At 47.4% G+C, this 23320-nt stretch overlaps 1 protein-coding gene across 7 annotated transcripts in view; it reads right to left on the reverse strand.

Annotated features, from left to right (window-relative positions):
- The window catches only part of LOC119651139 (dorsal-ventral patterning tolloid-like protein 1), a 729793-nt gene extending 716631 nt beyond the window's left edge, over positions 1–13162 (reverse strand). For 4 of the 7 annotated variants that reach the window (XR_005249427.1, XR_005249426.1, XR_005249429.1 and 1 more), the window contains exon 1: positions 12174–13161. The gene's annotated coding sequence lies outside the window, so the exon portion shown is untranslated. Of the gene's footprint in view, positions 1–12173 lie in introns of all 7 variants that reach the window. The other 3 variants (XR_005249428.1, XM_038054535.1, XM_038054534.1) reach the window with 1 other exon arrangement.
- Between the last annotated feature and the right edge of the window lie 10158 nt (positions 13163–23320).

Raw genomic sequence — 23320 nt, forward strand, 5'->3', positions numbered from 1 at the left:
AGTTATGCCGAGGACAACTGCATCTCGTTTATATTCATTGTCCTAAACTTCTCGACCCCAGCAAAGACATTCCAAAATTCTTTTCATCCCCCCCTAATCGACAGTGAGTTAATTTTCAGTCTCCGCATCTAATCTTACTTATTTCATGCAAATCCAGGCACTTCAGGAAACATTCAACTTCAGTATCTTTCCCCCAAAAACAAGCCATTATTAAATAAAAACGTTGACGAAAATTGAGGATGCTTCCTCCATTTCACGTCGTTGCCACTTACCATCTCACACTCATTAATTATATTTCAAGGAAACCAGCTATGACACAATGTCTGCCTGCGTTTATCCTGGGCACATGACTGAATAATCTTTCAATTTACTCAATCTAAAATGGACATGGGAAAATTTTATTCAAAACAACAATCATCCATTAGCAAACTATTGATTTTCTGCGCTCCTAGACGACACGGAAAAACTGACAGGGTCCGTGTGTATCCTCTGGCATATCAGCCAAATAGATGACTGGATGAAGTCTAATCACGGGTGGAAAACTCCAGTCCGGAAAACTCGAGAAAATAGCAAACAGAAAAAAAAACGCTGAAACGGAGACTAACACTGGAATAAAATATTTCTATTGTTTCACTCCAGGACGACGACAATTCACTCCACTTTTCGCTAGTGTAGGTAGTATTTGCAGTTGGATCTCGGTATTTAATGGAACCTCATTTCTAAGGACGATTCTCCATTAGAAAACTTCCAGTGGCGTAGTTGTCGCTCTAGCTAAGACCGAGCCTATCCCAAGTGTGTGTGGGGTCATTGCGAGTTGATAAATGACCGTCTTTACATTTGTCAAATGATTCTGCAAAATAAAGGAACAATTTCACTTGGAGGCTTACGTCCTCGACGTGCGGGTTGGATGGGAAAAAGTGAAAAGGATTACCATACAATTTGGATATAGTAGCTATCTCGAGGCTAGGCTCGGCAAATCGCCTTGAGATTTCCAAATAGGATTTGCCACAAGATTGAGTTGAAGTTGTGGATTTATATGTTTGCTTTCTTGTTACGCTAGGATCGATTAAAGTCCTGTTGAGTGGTAGGAAATATTTAATATTGATTTATTTGAAAGGAAAGCTGGAATCCCATATTGTTGGTGCTTAACTTGCCCAACATGGTTATCCTTGTATGTATGCTTTCAGAATGTAATTTAATTCTTGTTCGATGGGATCCTGATTTATGATCCCCAACGAAATCTAATTAGTTGATCGGGAGATTTCAATGTCACTCTCAACTCACAAATGGATAACTGCATTCAGTTTGAAGACGTAACCCAAGGTCGCATACTGAGCGGTTCAGAGCATAATTAACATCATTGTCCCTTCAGGATTTGTTGAATTTAAATTTGGTCTTCTTCTACTTCAACCAATTTATCTTAGCCAGTACTGTCAGTGAAGTGCCTCACCCGAACCCAAGGTCTTCTTTCTACTGACCACTTAGCGCCACGTTTTGTCGAGGGAGGCCTGGTTCCATTATGTCCCAAGTTAAGGTTGCATAATTCGGCAAGTCCTTACACAACCTTCCCGCAGCAATCGGAGGACGCTGTCTTCCAGTGTGCAAGGTCAAGCTTATTACATTGCAACTGACTGATAAGGAGACGTTCAAGACGTCAAGCCTAAAGAAGTAGTCCCATGCGCGCATCAAGCCATGAGTGTATGGTAGACATCCAGGTTCTTGGGGTGGGTTAGCCTTCGTCGATTTTAGCTTGGCCATGGCATCCCGGAGCAAACGCCAAAGCCCAGTGCTGGAAAGGGCAGACCTAATATCGAGCACTGGATCGCTAGTGAGTCTCAAGTTCTTCACGTATACCAACTCGGTGGAGTGTCCGGCAAACTCTTCACGATAGGCTGTACAGAGGCCAAATAGAACGAAAGGCAGGACTTGCGATCATGAAGAGTGATGGTATGCCATTACAGCGGCTTTCAGTGTCGTATGCCAACGATAGCGTTTGAAGCTTAAGAGTTTGCCTAACTCCGAAAACAATGTAGTCTCGAACTGATGCTGATTCCCTAGTCAGTAATGACTTCGGCTGAAACTCCAAAGCGTGGGATCGATTCCCAGCAAAGGGCCTCGGCGCACTATTGTGCGAAAAGAGGCCAGAGGTATTGCCTGAGGCCGCAGCGTGAACCTATTGATAATCCATCATCATCATCAACGGCACAACAACCAGTATCCGCTCTAGGCCTGCCTTAAGAAGGAACTCTAGACATCCCGGCTTTGCGCCGAAGTTCACCGATTCGACATCCTTAAAAGCTGTCTGGCATCCCGGCTTACGCCATCGCTCCAGCTCAGGCAGAGTCGGCGATCCCAAAGTTGTAGCCTCCTATCTTTATTGTTCAAGTTTGCACTGGTCACCTGGTTTGATGTCGTTGGTTGGTTGGTTTTTGGTGATGATGTTGCCACCATATATTTTGTCCTGACTTCATTGATGTGCAGCCCAAGATCTCGCGCCCTTCGCCGCCTGCTCGATCTGGATGAAGACAGTTTGTACGTCTCTGGTGGTTCTTCCCATGATGTCGATATCATCAGCATAGGCCAGTAGTTGGGTGGACTTAAAGAGGATCGTACCTCTTGCATTTACCTTGGCATCACGGATCACTTTCTCCAGGGCCAGGTTACAGAGGACACATGATAGGGCATTCCTTTGTCGTAGACCGTTGTTGATGTCGAATGGTCTTGAGAGTGATCCTGCTGCCAGATAAAATCTGGCCTCGCACATTGGTCAGGGTCAGCCTAGCCAGTCTTATTAATTTCGTAGGGATACCGAATTCTCTGATGGCCGTGTACAGTTCTACCCTGGCTAAGGTATCATAGGCGGCCTTAAAACCGATGAAAAGATGGTGCAACTGATATCCATATTCCAACAGTTTTTCCATCGCTTGCCGCACTGAGAAAATCTGATCCGTTGCTGATTTGACTGGAGTGAAGCCTCTTTGGGGTGGGCCAATGACGTTCTGAGCATATGGGTCTATCCGACCTAGCAAGATAACGGAGAATATCTTATAGATGATACTCAGTAACGTGATACCTCTATAATTGCTGCACTGTGTGATATCTCCCTTTTTATGTATGAGACAGATAATGCCTCGTTGCCGGTCGTCAAGCATTGATTCGCTGTCCCAAACCTTGAGCATAAGTTGATGAACCGCTTGGTGTAGTTTATCGCATCCATGTGTAACCAATTCAGCTGTAATTCCATCGGCTCCAGGCGACTTAGTTTTTAGGCCAGTGAATTGCACGGACTGTTTCTTCTATACTTGGTGGTGGCAGTATTAGTCCGTCGTCTTCAGTTGCCAGGATCTCCAATTCGACGATGTTCCAACATGCCCATTCTGTCGGAAATCAAATTTCCCTCCTTGTCTCGGCAGGATGAACATCGGGGTGTGTAAGGCTTCATTCTGCTGACTTGTTGGTAAAACTCCCGCGCCTAGTGCGGTTGCTCCCTGCACTTTTCTAGTTTACAGACCTGTTAGTTCTCCCATGTTTCCTTTTTCCATGTGTGAAGTCGCTTCTCCACTCGATGGAGTTCGTGATGTCTCCGTGCGTGTCCGTGTTCTTTAAAAATGCAACATTACTCGGTAGGTCAGGCCTAAGGGAACAGGGGTAGAGGGTCTGCCCCCGAGGGTACGCCCATTCCTTACTATATCCGCCCCTCCCTTGCACACGATGCGCTGGTGAACTTCCCTTGGAGAATAAATTTAGTTACACAAAAAGAATCTACGAAATAGTAGGGAAGAAGGTAGAGCTGGGTGGTTTGGGCGCAGCACAAAAATGCGCCGTTCACCACAGCGACCAGGAAAAAAAGCAGCGGGGACTGAAATATTGGATGTGACACCGGAACGCCCAAATAAAGAGGAAGCGTTACCAAGTGGCGCACCTGACGGTGCGGGGACGGCAACTCCAATACCCTGTAGTGTCCCTGTTCCAGAAAAAAAAACCCAATCAGATTCGCTAGTCCTAAGCAGATGGATTCGGACATGAACTGAGTAGAAGTGCAGCCGAAGAGGAAAAGCCCATCAGGAAAAACGCGGCAGTGGTGAAGCGTATGCAGTCGCAACGTTTCTCGAAAGGAACGTAAGCAAAGGCGTCAAAAACAGGCTGATGAAACTGGAGGAACTACTGGATCACATCTCCTTCTACAAGCGAACGTGGAAAGCAGATAGCTTACTGCAGAGCGAGCTGTCAAAAAAGCCGAAAGAGGATTACGTGCCTGAAGGAGACTTTATCCAAGGCCCAAAAAAGAAGGCGAAAAGGATTAAAGGAAACAACTGGCTATGCCCCCAGAGACCCTTCTATCCAAAGACAAAGTGGCTACAAACCAAAAGCCAGTAACAAAAAAAAAACCAGGAAACGCAGAAGGACTAGACTGTCGGCTGTGCTCTTTAAGTCGACGGAAGGCAGGACTTTTGCGGAAGTGTCCTTAGTGAAATCCGCTACAGGATGAAACCCGAAGGCAACTGAGCAGAGGTGTCTTCCATACGAAAAACGAAGGGCGACGGAGTCCTCGTCGAACTAGGCCTGAAGATGACTAGCAAGAGTACGTTCTGCGAATCGGTTAAGAGGATATTGTCTACAGCTTATGTGTTCTTTAGAAATCCCAGATCTTCACTGCGTCACAGAAAAGGTCGAAATAAGGGAGGCCATAGAGCGTGAATGACGAGAAGTAACCAATGCCCGGATAGGTATCACCTCTGTAAATACTCGAGGCCACAAACTCACTGTGACGGAAGTCACCGAGCAATATGCGAGGAAACTCCTTAGCAGCGGGGATATCAAAATTGGATGGGTAGTATGCAGGGTACGAATGAGGATAATCCCCATCAAATGCTACAGGTGTCTGGACTATGGACACTTTTCAACAACTTGCAAAGGACCCGACAGGAGGACAGCATGCCGGAGATGCGGTCAGGTAGGTCACCAAGCGAAGACCTGCAATGAAAGCGAAAGTTGCGTTCTCTGCAAGGATCGTAGCGAAAGCGTCACACACGCTGCGGATTCGGAACGGTGTCCAATCTCTAGAGCGGAACTAGAAACAGCTAGGGCGCGAGTGCCATGATCGGCATTCTACAAATTAACATGAAGCGGAGTGCAACCACTCACCAGTTGCTAGCGCAGTTCGCTGGGAAAGTAAATTGCTGATCTAGTGGTAGTCAGCGAGCAATACCGGAACGGCGATCCGCTTCCTGGCATCTCGACTTATCGGGTACCGCTACCATCTAGATTCGGAACGACGTTCAACTTCGTGTTCTTGGCCTAGGGAAAGGCTTTGTCTGGATTCGGTGATTACGGGTAATGTTTTTTAGCGTTTACATGGCGACGAATGAAATGCCGGACTTACCGCTTCGGGCACGGAAGGGTGAATCCTTATTGGCGGTGATTTTAATGCTATTGCCCTTGAATAGGTCATGCCTTAACTAGACTCCAGAGGAAAATGGATCCTGGAAATGGCGGCGAGAACTGAGCTCGTAATTTTAACCGTCGGCTCCACGCAAAGATTTCGGCGCCCAGGCTGCGAAGGAGGCCTCAATGACATTATTTTAGGGTCGGAATCTCTGGCACCATGAATGGATAGATAGCGAGTCCTGGAAGATTTCTCGGCAAGTGATCACGAGTATATCGCGTTCGAAGTGGCTAATTGCCGGCGTATACCAACCCAGGGGTCCCCCTGAGTGTGAAATACCGCGAGGGTGAACATCGGGAAGTTCGCCGAAGCTCTTGGAACAGGCAAAGTCGCGCCGAGGTGCGCTTCGGGAGGTGGTAGCGTCGTAAACTCAGTGATGAACGTCATAACAACAGCATATGAATCTTCAATGCCCCGGCGGGCCCCAGCTGTGACAAGGCTTTCTTACCTATGGAGGGAGTGCCATAAGCTCCGCCGTTTGAAATGGATGATGTGGTGTTTCACAACCGACGGCCTGTGTGATGAATGCATTTACCAATATCTCAAATCCAATCCAAAATCTACTGAAGTCTCCTCCGCGCAATTAATATCTATAGTTCTGAGAGCTGACCTACTACCAATGACAGTGAACTGCGCTTCACGGTAATAGAGACGAAAATGGTTCATTTGTCTTGCACTCTCTTACTTGATCGAAGGTCGATGACCTTGTACTTTGGTGTCACTTGGGTCGCCTGTGACACTGTTGGAGCTGAGATGTTCGGCTTTTCTTTAAACTTCCTTTCTTCTTCCTGCGACCTATTGTAAAGCACCCTGATGGCTCTCACCATGTTCTTAATGGCTTGGTGCACGTTCTGCTTGTCCTTGATGAATTCGGACAGCTCAAATATTTTAGTCCCAAGTTGCATAAAAGGTAGTTCTTCTGGGTCAGGGCTCTGTTCTCGGTAAGTCCTTTTACAGACTCCTTCACCTTTTTCAATTGCTAGGCTCCCATAAGCTCTCCCTCTTTTCGCCGGTTTTGGTATTGGAGGAGATCGTAAAATTGCTAAGCTTCTCCTGAATGGAGAATGGCTGCTGCTGGAGTATCTCTTGATCAGATCCCATGGATGTCAAAATTGCCTTTTTTGGCCAGCTATCTCCTTTTAGCCCATCATTCTTTGCCTTTGCAATTGGTGTTCTTGACAAAGTTGTGCTTCGTTTGTCTGTCTGTCTGTCTGTCATACGCATTTTTCTCGGAGGCGGTTATAGCAATTAACACCAAATTTGGTGAAAAGGGGTGAACTATGAACGCTCATGCGTGAGTTACATCCTTTTACGTCGAATTTAAGGGGGGGAGGGGTCACCATACATGCAAGAGGTGTGTAATTTTTTTTTAACCCAATATAGTCATATGGGGTATCAAATGAAAGGTCTCGATTAGTACTTTTCGAAGCTGGTCTATGTTTTAACATTAGTTGGAAATGTGGGGAGTGCGGGGATCGAAAGTGATCATATCTTTAACGGACCCATTCTCAGAAACTACCCAACCGAAAAATCTGAAAAGAAATCAAGAGGCCGCCACTATATAGTGCCTATGCTCCGAAATACTTTCCATACCGATATCTTTTCAAATAAAGTAATTAATATTACCATAATTTTTAGTAATTGGCTGCGAACCCCTCTCCTCCTTAAGTTCATTCTAGCATCCCCGTAACGTAGGCTACAACATAGAGCATGATCCTACCAAGTTTAGTGGAAATCGCACTATTACTAACAAAGTTATAATATGTCAAAATTTACGCTTCTTTGCAAATTCAAGACCATGAATGCCACTATCAATTCGGCGGGCTGGTCTGATTATGCTTCAGGGCAAAGTTGCATAATGCGGGAAGTCCTCACACGACCTCCTGGTGGTGGCCGCTGGAAACCGACTTCGGACGGGCCAAGAGTATGTTGGGCCAGGCTGGGAGTAGGCTCATCCAATTGACGGGGATCTGCTTGTCTGCTGATCATGTGTTAGGGACACGTAGATCTAGCGGGAGGATGAACCGAAGTAACACCCCGGGGATCGTCCTCCCTGCACTGGAGAAGGTGCTAATAGCACCCCAGGCCAAGGTGGAGCAGCATACGCCGAAGGCTGCGTGGCCAATGAGAAGCTTGAGACCCTTACTCTAGTGGCCAGGGTAGCCAGGGTGGACATTCTTCCCGGACTACTTCTGCGACCAAGACATGGACTCAATTTTAAAAATACAAAAAACCACAATAGAAGGCAAGGGAGTGATGCCAGGCGCATCATCGGAGGACGAGCTGCTGGCATCCAGCCAGGAGACAGTAGCCCTCGAGAGCAGCACACTCGGTGCCAGCCGTAGTACCGCTGTGCTGAAAACAACCGCAGGGATCTCCCGGAGTGAGGCGACAGACGGGCCAGTGGTTTCCAGCCTGGAATCCACTGCCGTCGAACTGGGTGTAGCGAGTACCAGACATTGTATTCCTAACCCGCAACCCTCGACATCGGGGGATGCCTTGAAAGTGAAAACCAACAAGAGAACCCGCCCTTTCATGAAAAGTCGGAAGGCTCCTGGACGGTATCTTCTAGTGAAACCTTGGAGTTGCTGGTTCAAACACACTTTCCCGCCAGCAAGGAGGACTATGAGTCAGAACCTTGCTTGAAGGGTTTGCTACCACCCCGACCGTGTGAGACTATCAAATCGGTAATTATCGAGGATAAGATCGGCTGGGCTATAAACAGCTTCTCCGTATATAAATCTCCAGGCATAATGCCAGTCATGCTCCAGAAGCAGCAGGAAAGTATTGTGCCGTGGTTTGTTAAGATTTACCGGAGCTGCGTCTCTTTAGGATACGTACCACAGTCCTGGATACGCGCACGCATAGTTTTCATACCAAAAGCGAGCAGGCGTGGTCATAAGTCCGCGAAGAACTTTCGACCAATCAGCCTCGTCTCTTTCGTGCTGAAGACCCTAGAACGCGTCCTGGACATCCACTTAATTCCTATTATGGAGAGAACGCCTTTCTCTAAGTCCCTACATGCCTAGATCAAAGGAAAATCCACCAAAACCGCCCTCCACGAGGTAATTAGCACGGTTGAGCGGTCACTCCAGTACAAACAGTATACCCTAGCTGCCTACTTGCATATAGAGGGAGCTTTTAACAACGATAGTACCAACGCTATCAAGGAAGCCTTGACCACCAAAGCAAGGATACCTGAATTCGACCCACCACGGCTGAATGAACAAAGATTGGTTCTTTCTTCTAATGTAAAATAACTGGGTGTTATCCTGGATCCAAAGCTAAATTGGAGATTGAACTCAGGGTTAAGAAGGCCTGTATAGCCTTCTATGCCTGCAAGAGAACCTTTGTAAAGGAATGGGGCCTCCGGCCGAGGATGGTTCTCCGGATGTACAGCGCTGAAGTGCGTCCGATCCTTACGTACGGCTTATTGTATGGTGGCAGGTTTTGAACGAAAATACAGAGAACCGCATGTGCAGGTGCTACCCGGCAGATGCTCTCAATGTACTCTTGCATCTCCTCCCCCTAGACCTACAGATTAAATACGTTACAGCGTGCAGTGGCGTCAGACTACGTGAGTCCGGATGCTGGGCACCGAAGTCCTACAACCACAGTAACATCCTAAACGAAGTACCTGGGGAAATCTGGCCATTCCACACGGACTATGCCCCACGCAAGCTGAACTTCACGAGAAACTTTGCAGTGGACTTTCCAACCAAGACAAAGTGGAAAACCGGCGGTGTGTTGCAGGGTTATGGCTCAGAATTCTTTACCGATGGATCAAAGATGGCCTGTGGAGACGGCCCGGGGGTTTCTCGAATACACACAGTGTATCCAAGTCGTATGGCCTGCAGGTTTCGCCAGTGTATTCCAAGCGAAAGCACTGGCGATATTGGAAGTCTGTCAATGACTGGAGCGAGATTCGAGCCCCAAGCGTAACATAGCCATTCTGACCGACAGCAAGCAGCCATCAGGGCCTTGTAGTCAGCGGTGACATCTTCCAGACTGGCAGGGCAGCACAGAGACGCGCCGAACCGTCTGGAAGGCACGCTCAAGGTCACCTTCCTCTGGGTTCACGGGCATAGGAACATAGAGGGGAATGAGCGGGCTGACAGATTGGCCAGGCGAGGCTCTGCTCTTGGCAATGTTTCGGCGAATACAGTCGGACAGCCGCGAACCTTAGATGACGGAGACTTACAAGCTGTGTCAAGTCAGGGAGAATTTGGGCCGCTTATAATATAGCCCAATCACGAGAGCTCTTGTGGCAGACGCGTGCAGATGCATTTAAGATTACGGCGGTCTGCACGGGAACATCCGAGCCGGCTAGACTCTGCCTCTCTGCTCTCATAACAGACGTCACCGACTTAGGATTTTGTGGCATCAAAACGGCGCACCACGGCGCTAATTGGGTTCCTGGGAGCGGTGACGGACCGGTCCACTTGGAAAGCAACTTACATTCTCTTTCCTCGCTGAGGTGAGGCTGCATCTGATGAGTTGCCTCTGCCCTGGACGAAACCGTAAGTCAAATTTTTCGTTCTTTAAATGTAAGTAGTCATGAGCACACGAGCGTAGATCACGAGTATCGCGACCACTAAAGATTTTCGTTCTTGAGAACCATATAATGATCTGAGCAATAGTCAACCCTTCAATAGGAACAAACTTCTAAACAACCCTCTGAGTTGCTGGTAACATCCAAACTACTCTTCCACCCCTTCTAGGACTTAATTGTATTTCACAATACTTTCGTCCACTTTTATGCCGTTTGATAAATGAGCCTCATCCGCAATTCATTATCCCAACCTTGACTAGGCGCACTACCCACACTACCAACAAGTTCCTTTACATTTCCACTGAGAGGCTAAATGCAACCATTTCCCACTGTAGAAGCATGTGAAGTTGAAATGAGCGAAATTGCAGCACATTTCTCGTGTAAATCACATATGTGGGCTTCCCGCCCACATGAATGGCAGCCATAGACCTCAATGAATTACTAACGACATGAACGTCCACGCTCGCAAAAACACTACTGATGTGGGCAGCACTACAACCCGAGGACTGCATAGCGTGCATATCTACGAAAAAAAAACACCACCCACAAGCGGTCAAATAACTCCAAATTGCACCTCTCAAAAGTTCAGTAAATCATGTTTCTTGCGCTGTTAATCGGTCAGGGTGAGTCTGTATGCCAACAGGAACCAATGCACATATGACTAACAAATAAAAACTGCAAACACTGCAAACGAGCTCCTTCAAAGGATAAACGAATTCCACTATATCATTTTACTTTCCAAAAAACAATCGCATCACCGACAATTCCCTTTCCCCCTGCCAAATATTACATCTGCAATGCGAGCTTGCCCACTTTTCCCATGCCGCAACTAGCCAGTATCCTTTGAAACGGGAGACAGGACGCTATTTGAGGTGATTATGCAAAATGTCAACAGGACCAACGTGAAATGGCATATATAAACAGCTGTGCATCGGTGGGGTTGGCCAGAAGTTAATGCAAAACATAGAATCAGCTGCAACGCATCAACACTTACCCCTTCTTCTGACTCGTCCTTCAACCTCGCCAGAGGGACAAACCCAAGTTGAATTCAAAGCTCAATACATGGTTTTTATGTCAAACGCATGGAATTTACAAGAAATGTGGTCATTGCTATACCTTCTGGCTTTGGTACAGATTCCATATCCCTCCCGGCACTTCCACTGTGCTCCTTGATATCCTTCAGTACTGCATATTGGGCAGCAGTAAACACACGTTTACACGCCTCGCCGATGACTTGATAATTGCCCACTTTTTATTACCCCAACTGTATGTGTACGTCGTCATCGTCTTCAACGATACTTGCCCAAAAGACAGAAAAAATTAACCGCAAGGATGCTTTCCATCGTCGGTCTTTTCCTTCTTTCCCACAGCGTACACATACGATTACGAAAAGTGACACTAATTTTTTGGGTAGCCCAAGGAGAGGGGGTGGGCACGGGGACCCAAAAACCATCACCCACACACATGTTCGTCTGTACACAATGTCGCATAATGCGGGATATTTTCTACAATACCAACGCATACACCGTGATTCCTCCGAGGATTCTCGCGAATTCATGCCTTCCTTGTGGATCCTTTTTGTGAAAGTGTGTATATATATGTATGTAAACAATCGCAATAATAAAGCTTGCGTGTTCATATAGGAAACACAGCCTCAGCCCCTAAGATGATGGCAAATTTTAAATTTGACAGAAGGTCCTTATAGCAAGTCAAAATATCCTTGCTCCTTTGGGGGAATTCCACCTCACAGGGATGCATCTCTTATCGACGTTTCACCCCATGAATTAGAAATTAGTTCAATCAAGTAATCGTTCGGCCAGGGACCGTGTTCACAGCTGGCACGGATCCAAATAATCCCATCTTCCTTGACGAAAAGACACCAGGAGACAGTATACACAAGGAGATGTAAGGGATACTTCCGTCGGTCAGGATAACCACATATCACACACAGATATTCAAAGCATACAAACACATGCTATCACTGAATACAAAATGTCTCCAACACACTCAAACACCAACACGCCCTCGAATCGCGAAAACTTTTCTCGCTAAGTTGTCCAAGGAAAATGTCCTACGCGAGTCCAACACCCAATTCGCAAGATGTCTGTCAAAGGAGTATCATGCAAAGACCAACGAAAACTTAAATTAAGGATCCGCTCAAGACCCACAACTCACTTGAAGAGCCTCCTGCATGCTCGTGTTGTCAGCTGAAGGGTCCTAAAGGGCTAGTCTACTCGCGACAATCCTTGTTGCCGTAGGTCCTTACCGATTTCGGGCCTTTCGTTCGTACGCCTAACCGTCACTTGCCACTATTTCGCTAACTGGCCAACTGAAATCTGGTCTTAACTAGAATCCTGAATCGCATTCGAGTCGGTAGGCGTGGGTAATACCACATCCGTTTCGGAGTCATACGCGAATCCTTCCAAATAACCCACAGCTACCACTGTCACTCTTGCTTTCCATTACATTATCTCACAATCATCCACTCTTGCATTTTATCCAGACTCCTTTTTCGCGTTTTCAATCCCGATTTCCATACGGGGTGTTTCCAGGTCAGGCGGTTGCTCCGCGAAAACGCACTCTGCACTGCACAGGACGAGACTTCGCATTCAATCAATCTTCGCGGTACCTTTTCACCGTTCGACCCGAATTTTCCGCACTAGTTTCGCACATTTTCACAAGCCCGCTATGCAGGATGCGATCAGCAAGTGCTGTAAAGTTGTCGTCCCAAATGGCTCAAGTTATCTTCGGGACTGATCCGCCCTAACTGCAGCCGTCCGGTAGCCCACACAATAGGCACAACTTGGGCCCCACTGGGCGGAAAAACCGTCACAAAAAGCAGACGGAATACTGACTGAAAAGCACACTCTCGCGCGAGGTCTTAAAGTTCTTTCTGGCCGCCTTTTCGCCTCCTCTATTGTCCGCTCTTTTGCCAATTTTTCCAGCCATTCAACGCGCCATAAGTGACTGTTCTTCAACTAATTGAACCGCCCGTCCGACCGCTCATCTCACAGATTACAATGACGGGAATTACTGCAGATTAAATAATACTCTCGAGTGCTCGTCTGTCCATTTACCCGTCCGCTGTAGACTTGCATCTAGCAACTAATCTGGCCGCTAGCTCTACGCTCGAATCAAACTCAGGGAAGGCCCGAGTAGAAACCTCGACGAAACCTCCACAAAACGGCACAATGTCGCGATGTTATGTTCCAGCTTCTTTTCAGCAACGAACATTACCCAAAGCAAGTTGGGAGCGGCTCTTCTGGATTTGCGATAGTGTGCTTTCCTGTGTTACAGCCCCATACGCTTGGGGTTGTGGCCGCTCCATGTAGTCGTGGGTATCTGTGAATGGCAAAATGTCCTTAGTATTCCCACGGAAGCATCCCTCTACAACCACACTAGCACACGGATGAATTCGCAATTGTGAATATTCGGGTACAATTGGGGGGGAAGCAAGTCGAGAGATATAGCAGGATTGTATCCTCGCGCGTTGTCAGCAATGGAGCCAGATTTTCACCACAGTCAAGGGATGGAATTCCTTGCGAATGTTGCGCAAGACTCTGGCTCGAGTACAGAATACAACACAGCAGCATGGTGAATGGGGGCTGCCCGATGCAAGGTGGTACTGAATCCTTTTTTTAGGGAAGCCTTGCATGAGGAAAACACCCGTGTGATTTTCGAATCGTCTACAGTGACCTCCAAATTCGCCAAAAGGACGTAATTTCAAATTTGTGGAAGAACTCATGCGGACAAAGCGCTTTCAACCCCTTTAAGTCGTTTCCGTGGTAATTGAATTGCGAAAGTACTTTTCCACACTTCAATCTACTCCTAGCACCCAGAATCTAATATCTAAGATATTATAGATAGATTTTTTTGCGATTCAGATAATTAAGATACATTCGCCAATTATCTTTAGTAATCGACACCCAAATATCATTAAGCTCGCAAACGGCTTCGTCCAGTGAATTCTGGTTCAAGGATTTTTTCCCATTTTCCTTATAAAAACGAATCCTGTTAGTACCCTCCATTCCATTCTATCTTATCTTTTAAAGCTTCCAATCTGAATTTCTTATACCAGAAAACCCAACTAAGATGCATGAAATACCCGAGCACGAAACCATCATTCCAGAGGAATAGAAAACAAGGTCCCTTAAAGTCCTTGAGCGAAATCTTTAGTCTTGACTCGCCGAAAGAGAATTTGAAAGGACGAGAAATAGGACAAACAAAAAAAACATCTTTTTTCTCAGATTTCCTCACATATTCCGAGATTTTTCATGACTTTTTAATGGGGGGGTGGAAAGCTTCAAAAATTGCTAAAAAAAAATGGCATTAAAGCCAGACACCTTAGACCGGTTATTGCAAAGGAAACAGAAGATATGAAACTCGAAGATCTACAAGCAACCAAAGGATCAAAAAATCAAAAAATGACTGACGGTTTCGTCCAGGGCAGAGGCAACTCATCAGACGCTGCCTCACCTCTGCCCTGGGAGCAGCGTCGTGTTTTTGCGATGATAAAAGGGAGCGTTTTTCCATCTGTTGGCACTTTTGGTCACGCTACTCCCAGGGCAGAGGTGAAGCAGCGTCTGATGAGTTGCCTCTGCCCTAGACGAAACCGTCAGTCATTTTTAGATTTTTTGATTTTTAATGCTTAGGGTGCTATGCTCCAAACTAGGGATCCATGGACTAGAAAACGTGGAAGTAAGTTGCTCCTCATTTAGTCCGGTCCACCATCAAGTGGATGTGGACTTAGGATCCCGCATATCCTAAACAACTACCTAAAGAATTCCAAATGAGCCGTCCCAGCATATCGGACCACGCTTATCAACCCAAAGTCGCCTGTTTCAACCACATGATCCATCGCTACTAGCAACCACCATGTCCTCGAAGAGCGTGGTGGAAGAGATCAAACAGATTTTGGATGTCGCCAGACTGAACGGATATACCGACCGGACCATCAACAGTTTGATCAACAAACGTTAAAGGGCTCTTCAACGACAACCGCGCTCACCAAGCTTACTCCGGATCAACAGCTCAAGAGGACTACTACTACTTTGAGATTTAATCAAATCTGCCTTTGTTACAGCGAAAGCTGGAAAGGAAACATGGTTTGGACGTCGTCTTCAGTAGCAGAAACACTCAGCTTAAATCCCTTAAGGGATCAACGAAGGACCCACTCAACCAAATCAACAAATCTGAAATATACGAAATTTCCTGCGTCCCTTGCAACAAAGTGTCCACAGCCCGGCTCTAACTGGAGCTGAGCAATCAGTGGGGGTTTTTCCTTCCTCTCCGCAGCTTCGGCTATGCGAATTATAGGGATTCTGATGGCATGGTTCCCTATAAGCCAGTACCCCATGAAAAGGCAATAATCCTCTACGTGTTTGCGTGTGTCTAAGCCAAAAGTTCTTGCAACCGGATCTTGTTATAGGCAGACCAAATCCTACTTGACCTGCCATCACCAGCAGGACGCATACTGTACCCGCCGGGGGACTGTCAGCCCGCTTATTCCCCACTATGTTATTATGACAGGAAACCTGAATGAGGGTGACTTTAAGCGTGTCGCCCAGACTGTCCATCTGAGAGATCGCAACACTTGGTTACATTCTGTGTCCGAGAAAACGTTAGCACCCGTTCCACAGGCCATCTTTGATCCATCGGTGAAGAATAAGGCAACACACCGCCGTTCCTCCAGTTTTGGCCTAGCTGGAAAGCCCACCGGCTTACGTGTGACATAGCCACCATTGTACTCCGTAGAAGTGGAGTTGTATCACGCCCTTCTTTGAATCCTATTAAGCTTTGTTTTATTGTACTTCTGAACGTCAGTCACCTCACAATAGAGCCTATGCTAGGATGGGACGAACCGCGGCTGTGTACACCAAAACAGCCATCCCCGGCTGAAAAACCCATTTTCTTACAAAGACTCTATTGTAGGTATAGAATGTTACGGAGCTCCCCCTCCAATTTAACAGGATACCAGATCATACCCAAATATTTTAGATTGAAGGAAAAAACAAATCTCCCGGGGCCTTGTCTTTGTGGTAAATAGCATCAGCTCTGTTTGGATTGGATGTATTCCAAGTTTATATTTTGCAGCAGACAAACGCAATCTTCAGAACGCGCGGAGAGGAACATCATTTTCAAAAATATACCAACCATCGGGATTCGGGGATCGTCCATCACTATCAACCAGAGCACCGGGAAGATAGCACCACCCTGGAGCGTGCCTCTATTCACAGCTCTAGACAAATGCGGCCAAACAGGTTGATCTCTACTGGAGAGCATGGGGAGATCAATTATAATCTAATCCATTCTCTCACCGGTTATGGAAGATTCCGTCAATGCCTGCATAGATTTAAATTCAACACCTCACCTAATCGTCCAAATCCCAATCGGCTCCCGGGGGATCTAGCGCACGTATTTTTCCAACACTTTAGATTCGTGGAGGAAAGGAGAAACTTGACGGTGAAATGTTATCACAGGAAAATTTTGTCCGGAAAATAATAGCTTGTCATGAGAATTGGGATGAAATCAACCCCATGATCGCAACGATCTAAAGTAAACTACGAAAAGCGGAAGGTCAAGAAAGCGTAGTTATGAATCTCGCGCATAAAAGAAAGGAGGCCTAACTAAAGTAATGCCTTGAGGCGGTTCCACCGGGGGGATGGAGAGTTGGTTTTATGGATAATAATTACACACACTGACGTGAACAGCCAGAGTCTTTTGAAGATTTCCACCTCCTGTCATCCGAATCAATACCAAGGGACGGAAGAGAACCTCCACGTAGTGGTACCGGGAAACGCTGTGTTCACATTCACTTCCTTATCGTTATGCAGTAGACGAATGCTCCAAGGCCTTGGGCGGTCAGACCCGAATCTGCATGAGTGGTCATCTGAAGTGACTTCGGCCACGATGACTAACCACATGTTATCTGGTTCCTTGTCGGCCCGGTTATTTGTAATGGTCCCCTAGTGGTAGTTTTATGGGGGGTTGTGGTTAAGTCCACATTACGGACGAGAAGGCTTCAAACACGAAGTTGTACTTACAAGTTGGGCATCGTAGCCCTTATTTCGGTAAAGGTTTCGTAAGGGTCTTGCATTCACCACTATGAATGCTGAGCTTGCACTCAATATAAACTGGTATCGATGCTGCTTGTCAAAACGAGGCTCTGATTGTGATGAAAAAATCAATCGATATCGCAAGAAAACCGTGGCGTTAGACCTAAACGGCGAGAAATCACCTTAAGCCAACCGGAGGTAAAGATCAGACTCGATTATTCGTAAGCGTATTTACGCGTATGCGAATGATACCATTCTAATTCTTTTCTGGTAAGAGGTACTTACGTTGTTGAATGCTCCTACATCCAAGAAGCCAGCTAAGGTGTATTCTTTGTAGGGTAGCGACCACTCAACGGTGCAATTAACCTCACGGAGAGCGGTTTCTATGGATTAGCCTTCAAGGTAGACGGCTGTACTCTGCAGTTTCATACCCTGAAATAGGGGATAGAGTAGGGTAGTAATATCAAAAACCTCCTCCCGACCGTCATACTCCTCCGAGCTAGGAAAGTGGAACTGCCCCTGTTACACACCTGTTGGTTTGTCTTAATAATAAAGTCGAAGAATGACTCTCCTATTTCTTTGTTTCGGCAAGGACACATGCTCTACCGGTTTCTGGCAAGGACACGTGCTCTACCTAGATCTGTCTCGATCAGTGTCCCTTGCGCAGAGGAATAAATTGTATTATATACTTTGGCGGCGATACGTTGGCTCCCATAGCTAGGAAGGATACTAATGATAACGGACTGCGGATCATTCAATTAGAAATGTCACACAAAATTATTGTTGTAAGTACCTGGTTTCCGCGGAAAGCGGTCCACAAACAACCGTGGGCCCTTCTAGACGGGACCACTTTTAACCATATTGACTACGTGTTGATCGAACGCCACCACCTTTCGGCCTTGATGAATGTCAGAAAATATAGGCGGGTCAATATAGACTTCGACGGGATCAAATAACAACATCACCTAGAATCCCCTCTGACAATCAGGTGGAAATTAACACTGAAACTATCCATAGCACAGGCTTCCATAATACCTATAAAGGAGAAATGAATGCCGCAATAACCAACGGCAATAAAGGTCCTGGAGATGAAGCATCAACGAATGATCTTCACAATAACCATAGGGTCAAAGCTCTTATTGTACAAGACAATGATCTTACTAGTCCAGCAAGAAAAATTTGCTAACTCTTGGCCGCGTTCGACAGAAGAATCCTCTGAAGAATTTTTGGCTCCCTACATGATGATGGACAATTCCACAGCCTACATAACGATCTATGAGCGATACCATGACCGTCAGGTCGTGGATAAAATCCTGCTCAATAGGTTACGGTGGGTGGGCACTTAATTTGTATAGATGAGGATGATCCAGCCCAGGAAGTCTATAAAGGCAATATGTATCATCAGCAGTTTGATCAACAATCGTAAAAGGATTCTCCAACGACAAATATTCACCAAGCTTACTCCGGATCAACAGCTCAAAAGGAGAATTACTTTGAGATTTAATCGAATCTCTCCTTTGTTACACCGAAAGCTGGGGGGGGGGGGGGGGGGGGGGGGGGGGAACATGGTTTGTACGTCGTCTTTAATAGCAGGAACACCCAGCTTAAAGCCCTTAAGGAATCAATGAAGGATGCAATCAACCAACCTGCGTCCATTCCAACAAAGTGACACTAACTGGAGCTAGACAATCAGTAAAGGAAGTGCCTGAAGATTTCTCCTTCCGCTCTGCAGCCAGGGCCCCATGAAGAGGCAGTAATCCTGTACGCATTTGCACGAGTTTGCCCCAAAAACTCTTCGAACCGGAACTTATTATAGGTGGATCAAATCCTCCGTCACCAGCAGGATCCATACTATGCCCGCCGAGGAACTGTCAGCCTACTTATTCCCCACTATGGTCCTATGACAGGAAACCTGGAGAAGAGGTGAATTTAAGCGTGTCTCCCCGACTGTGCACCTTTGCACTGCCCCATCAACCTGGGGGATATCACCACTGAGTACAAAGCACTAATGGCCACCTTGCAGTCGCTCCACATGCTTTCAGCATCGTCAGCAATTTCGCAGCGAATACACTGTCGAATCCTGGGATACTGCAACACTCGGCTACACTCCATGTTCGAGAAAACCTTCGCACAGGCCATCTTTCATCCATCGGTGAAGAATGGTGTAACACAACGCCGTTCCTCCACTTTGTCCTGGTTGGAAAGCCCACGTGTGGCATAATCCGTCAGTAATTACCACAGTTCCCAAGGTATTTCATCTAAGATATTTCGATGTCCAACATTCGTCCAACAGTGTATTTAATGTGGAGGTCCAGGGACAGTAGCTGTAGGAGTACATTGAGGACATCTGCTAAACAGGACTGCAGGGCTCGAGTGGTATCTGCACACGCCGTTCTTTGAATCCTATCTTTTTTTGTGAGTAGGGTAGGTGAATGCCTTTACGCACAGAGTGTTGGACTCCCACAACAGTACGCAGTCGGACTACAAACTAAACACCTCCCTGTCATCAGAGAACTAACCTGGAACCATTTGACACGTTTCTTCGGGCTAACCCTCCTGCTCTTCCGGCTTTGGGAGCCTTCAAGTCAGGGAATCCCTTTCACCAACGGGAGGGGAGGAAGGCAGTCGTTAGATCAGGGAACCCTTACCTACCTTACTTCGCAATAAGAAGAACCCGAACATAATGCGCAACACGATTCCAGCTGCCAGCGCTCTTCAGCATCTCTCTGACAATGTTGTCTGGAGAGAGTTCTCCTGTGTCTGCATAAAGCTGTCCCACCTCTCGCAAGAGAAAAAGGTGTGTTCAACGTCATCCTCCACTCCATTGCAGAACACACAATCAGGAGATCCCGCCTTCCCAATCCTAGGTTGGTAAGACTGAAAACCTCCATGCCCGCTTGGAGGTTGGGTAAGGAAATAATCAATCTCACCGTGCATTCGGTTCAACCACGGGTCTAAACTGTCGATGAGCCGCGCAGTCCATCTGCCCCTTGGCTCATTTTGCCAAGAGAGTTGCCACTCGGTAAAGGTGCGTTGTCGTTCTTCAAGGGCAACCACCTCTCTTAACTTCTCGCCCTTACGCGGTGGATCACTTTGGGCTCTTTGGCAAAGAGGGCAACGAGGATTACTCCCGCGATCACCATCACGGCCGGTTCAGAGACGGTGCGATAAGCAGACGCCACTCGCATAGTTCCCCGCCTCTGGAATTGAATAAGGCGCTTACGATGCACCTCCTTACCACGGGCATCAGCTCATGCCTCCGCGCAATAGAGCAAAAACGACTGCGTTGCTCCCATACGGAGACATCTCCTAGTAGATATAGGTCCCCCAACATTCGCCATTAGCCAACTCAAAGCCGCGACTCCAGATCCAGCCCTGTCCGCTGCTGCTTTGATTTGCTCGAAGAAGCTCATTTTCGAGTCGAACATTAAACCAAGGTGTTTAACCGCTGGTTTTGACTCTCTCTCAACTCGCCGATCGATATGGGGGGATCGCAGGGTCGAGATGCTCCTTTTGGTCAGGATGACTACTTTGGTTTTTTCCAGCGCAAGGCTGAAACCGTGAGCAGTCATCCATCCGCTTACCCGTCGTATCAATATGCCAAGTCTGCTGGGCGCCTGTTCAACAGAGCGTCCGTCAACAAGTGCCGGAACGCCGTCTGCATAACCGACCAGGCGCGACTCTTCGGGCATATCGAGTCTCAGCAGACTATCATAGGAAGCTTTCCAGAGGTCCGGCCCTAGGATGGATCCCTGTGCTACTGCTGACGTGATTTGCATCCTTCTCTGGCGCTCTAGCGTCTCATAAAGCAAGGAGCGGTCTTTCAGATAATCCCTCAATATCCGCAAGAGATGGGTTGCCGAGAGGATAAGTCCCGGCAGCTCGGATCGCTTCAACGAGTTTACTCCTGATGAAATTCTCGAGTACTTTCCCAGCCGTGTCAAGCATACACAGCGATCAGTATGCAAATGGCAGCTCCGGGTCTCCTTTACCCTAATCCCCTAATGCTAATCAACAGGACCTAGCGCCTTCTTATTTTTCATGGTGAGAACCGCTTGTTCGATCTCTCATTGGGAAAAGGGGGCAACCCAGAACGCTTTCCGTGCTATTGACATCAACCCATTCAGGGTGTGTGGGGAACAATGCCCATACAATGCGGTCCACCTGGTCGGTACTTAGTATGCAGAGCCTCCGCAGAGCCCCGATTTTCCGGGTGACAAGCTTATAGCCTCATTCACCTCGTTGTCAAGGTTCTGCCAGCCGCTAGCTTTGCTTTTATTTATAGCGCTGCGCAGTCTTCTTTTTGCTGATCCATGCTGTCTATCTATACGCCTTTATAGCGCATGCCTCCTCATTGGCGTGCAAACATTGGCCAAACGGCAGAGTTTATGACACTCTCTCCTTAGGTCGGCAATTTCCACCGTCCACCAGTACATAAAAGAATTGTCGCGGCTGGGGCCTCTCCGGGGTATGGAAGCCTCACACGCCGTCGTTATCAGATTCATCACTTTCGACGGTGTCAGCTGCGACGCTACCACCCCCGTAGCGCCCTCCAGCGCGGCTCTGCCTTCTCCAAGAGCTTCGATGAACTTCCCGATGTTCACCCTCGCGACATCCCATAAGCAGGGGAAGCGTCGCATTGGTGCTCGCCGGCAGGTAGCGTCAATCACTTCGAACGTGATGTACTAGTGATCACTTGCCAAGAAATCTTCTAGTATTCGCCACCCGTCCACCGATGATGCCAGAGATTCCGACGCAAAAGTGATATCAGGAATGCTTCCTTCACAGCCTGTGCGCTGAAACGTTAGTGTGGATCCGGTGTGTGAAACTACGAGCCCGATTCTCGACGCCATTTCCAGAATCCGTTTCCCTCTTTAGTGTAAATGAGGCATGCCTCATTCAAAGGCCCTGGCATTAAAATCACCGCCTACCAGAATTCGTCGCTCCGTGCTAGAAACGGCGTCCTCCATAGCATCAAGCCTTCGCTGAAAGTCCGGCATCATCTCTTTCGACGTCAATGTTATCGCTGAAAACTAGATCCAGACAAACCCATTTCCTCGGCCTTCGGCAAGAACACGAAGTCGAAAGTCGTCCCGAACTCAGATGGCAACGGTGCCCGATAAGTTAAGATGCCATGAGGAAGGGTCCTTGATTCAGTATTGCTCGCTAATTAGCACTAGATCACCATGCCATTCGCACCCTAGCCCTTTGCAATTCCCTCCTGAAGATTGGACACCGTCCCGAGCCCGTAGTGTGTGCGATGCTCTCACCAGATGCATTACGATCCCTGCAGAGAACGCAATTCTCCCTTTTATGGCAGGTTTTCGCTTGATGACCTACTTGGCATGCTGTCCTCCTGTCTAGTCCCTTGCAAGCTGCTGACATGTGTTCATAGTCCAGACACCTGTAGCACTGGTGGGCAATATCCGCATTCGTACTCTGCATACTACCCATCCAATTTTTATTCTCCCGCTGCTAAGAAGTTTCCTCATATATTGCACGGCGACTTCCACCACGGCGAGCTTTTGGCCTCGTGCATTTACAGAGGTGATGCCTATCCAGGTTACCTCTGGACATTCACGCTTTACCGCCTCTTCCACATCGACCTTTTCTTGCAGCAGTCAAGATCCCGGATTTCTAGAGAGCAGATGCGCTCTAGGCCGGAAACAAGAGCCTTCTCTCCCCGATAACCCCTTGACCGCTTCGTAGAACGTACTCTTGCAAGTCTCTTTTGGGATTTTTGCTAGTCTTCTTTGGGCCAGTTCTACGAGGACTCCGCCACTCCTCGTTTTCCGTATGGAAGACACCTCTGCTCCGTTGTCTTCGGGTTTCATCCTGTAGCGGATTCCACTAAGGACTTCCGCAAATGTCTTGCCCGCCGGCTTAATGAGCAGAAACGGTCTACTCCTTCTTCGTTTCCTCGTCTTTTCTGCTCCTGGCTTTTGGTTGGTAGCCTCCTTGTCTTTAGACAGACGTGTCTCTGGCGGCGTAGTCAGTTGTTTCCTTTTTTTCTTTTTCGTCTTTTTTTTTGGGCCTTGGAAACTACTTCCATAACGTCTCCTTTATGCACGTTGTCCTCTTTCCGCTTTTTCGCCAGTTCGCTTTGCACTGGGCTATCTGCGGTCCGTTTGACGCAAGCAGCGTTCTCAGCGAGGATTGCTGCTGTTTCTGCTCTCAAATCGTCTTCCGCTGCTCTCCACGTTCGCCTATAGCTATCGACGGTTTCGGGGACTCCCAGTGTGTCCCGATGTGTAACGATCATTAGCA

Source organism: Hermetia illucens, chromosome 3 (genome assembly GCF_905115235.1).
Source record: "Hermetia illucens chromosome 3, iHerIll2.2.curated.20191125, whole genome shotgun sequence".
Taxonomy (NCBI): Eukaryota; Metazoa; Arthropoda; class Insecta; order Diptera; family Stratiomyidae; genus Hermetia; species Hermetia illucens.